At 43.2% G+C, this 2496-nt stretch overlaps 1 protein-coding gene across 1 annotated transcript in view; it reads left to right on the top strand.

Annotated features, from left to right (window-relative positions):
• LOC121925125 (glycerophosphodiester phosphodiesterase domain-containing protein 4-like) overlaps nucleotides 1–2496 on the top strand; it is a 52942-nt gene that overhangs the window by 38503 nt on the left and 11943 nt on the right. The gene's annotated exons all lie outside the window — the stretch shown is intronic.

Genomic DNA, 2496 nt, shown 5'->3' with positions numbered 1-2496 from the left:
GCACGCCGGGGGGCGGAACGGGGCCTCTTGGAGGACGTCTTCGTGTGCGATAAACTCCGTTTTTTGCAGGACGTGTGCGCACACAAGCGTACTCCTCCAGTCCCCAGAACGTTGAAAATTGTGAGTGCGATAAGGTCCTTAGATGGCACTAGTTGACACCCTGGAGGGATTGGCATGGCTGCTGGGCAAGTGAGAAAGGGCTTTGCCTCCCTATGTGTATTGTACTGTATGGATGAGGTTGTAATCCTGCCTCAATCTGTAGGGAGAGGCAGGAAATATAAATTATTTATTTATTTATTTATTTATTTATTATTGGCTTGCCATCATCCTCTTTCACAAAACTCAGACAAAAGTTTGAGGCAGTTTATCAAACCCTCCCACTGTCTATAAAATGCCCCCCTCACACCACATTTTGATATTTAACACTGCATACACTCAGCCCCCCTGTATCCATGGATTCAACCAGCCAAGGATTCAAAATATTCCAAAAATATACTAATTTCAAAAAGCAAACTTTGATTTTGGAGACATCATTTGACTTGGCAAATCTATATAATGGGACTTGAGCATCCATGGATTTTGGTATCCACGGGGGGTCTTGGAACCAAACCCCAGCAGATACACCAATGTCCCGCTGTATTTCAAGGTTGTTTATATTTCCATCCTGCAATTTGTAGTTTGTTACTTCAAACAGCTGCTGGGGATATTTTTCAAACCCTTCAATCTGGGAGTTCCCTGGTTTTCTGAGAGAAATGGTAAGCCGATATATGCTATATGCATGTATCCTATATGCTAGGGTGGTATTATTATGCCTGTATTACAGGATCAGATAGAAAGAAATCAAATCTAGTTTTCATGTCAAAAGTAATATTCCAACTCGGGATCTCCCAGTTCTCAGCTGTTGCACTACACCAGCAGCAGATCAACTAGGTTGCTCACCAGGATTAGGTTACAAAAACCTTTCTTCTAAATCTTTAAGCAACCCAACAGAATTGGGTTGCCTTTAACAATCCTAAATACCACATCCTGAGCCCCTGGATACCCGAAGGATTGTGTTTTCTAACATGAGGCTGCCTGTACAGAGATCACCTTTGCTAGAGCTTGGAGAAGTTAACTTTTGGACTTCAATACTAGGGAGCATGATGGCTGCGGCACCACACCACACAGTGTGCGGCATCACGACATTCCTTTGGCACTGTGTCGTACGATATGGCGCTGAAGGAATGCCATAATGCTGTGGCATTGTGACTATTGCGCCCTTTCCAGGGTGCAAAAGGAGCCGCTTTTGCGCTCTCTTTTCACACTCTGGAAAGGCCAGTCGGGGCCGTGACTTACGGTTGCCATGGCCCCAATCTGGCTGTAAAGGTGCGACTAGAGGCTGCCCCTTCCCGGCTGCATGCACAGCCCCTAATCGTGCAAAAGCTTCTCAGAAAAGGCTTATCACATCCAGACAAATCATTGGCCTACCAAATTCACAAGTATCTATCTTATTTAACTGTGGTGTCTCTGGTTACAGGAAAACTCCCATATTCTCTAGAGGACAAAAAAAGCACACAGTCCTTCTGACAGTCTTTTTCTGCTGTAGTTTTGCCACCTCCTGAGAAATTGAAGTTGTATGTTTTGTAACATCTCCTCAACTCAGTTGTGTCACTAGGGTTGGGTCACTCGGTGCAATAACTCAGGGTGTAACCTCCCTTGCCATTGACCTCCTCCCATTACCACACCATACAGAACCTTAGTCAGTTTTTTGTAATAATGTACTAATCGTAATTCCTGTATACCACTGAACGGTTGTTGTGACAAAACAACTAAAAAAATTACAATTATACTTTTAAATTACAGTTTTATGTGCACAGCCTAATATATTTATATGTACATTGTTTCATGTGCAAACAAAAATCATCAAACAGTGATACTTTTATTGGCCAACCAAAATGCGCAATATACTTGGCATTTCTGTTGGCCATAAAGGTATCACTGTTTGGTGAATTTTTGTTTGAATTTGCTAAATGGCAACACAGCTACCCCTGTGTATTTTCTGGATTGTCATGTGGTTAAAGTGGAAATTTGTAAGAATGATTATATACATATATAAATTTTAAAATCACTTCTTACACCTAGGTCCTCTTCTTTCTCTTCCCATTGAGCCGTGCCCCACTTACACCATCTCTTTAGCCTTTTAAAGGGATGCGGGCAAATACTGAACCCTGTTTTCTGCCCAAAAGCAGATGTTTGGGAAGCAGTAGTGTCACCCCCATTAGGATGTCACCTGGTCTGGCCCACACTACCAGGCCCCCGAGTGATGCCCCTGCCTCAATTGACCCTACCCTTCAGTAAGTCCACTAGTGATAGATTGTTAAAAAAGGACATTTGCTTTTGAATGCAGGTTTGTTGTTTCCAAATTCTCTGGGTCAAAGAAGCAAAGGGCTCCTCCTTCCGCAAACCTTCGGGCTGTAGGCATGGTCAAAGGGTCCGTTTCCCCTTGGCATTAATTGT

The sequence above is a fragment of the Sceloporus undulatus genome, chromosome 3 (genome assembly GCF_019175285.1).
Source record: "Sceloporus undulatus isolate JIND9_A2432 ecotype Alabama chromosome 3, SceUnd_v1.1, whole genome shotgun sequence".
NCBI classification, from domain to species: Eukaryota; Metazoa; Chordata; class Lepidosauria; order Squamata; family Phrynosomatidae; genus Sceloporus; species Sceloporus undulatus.
Note: the sequence above shows the minus strand (reverse complement) of the source record. Positions and strands in the feature narration are given on the sequence as shown.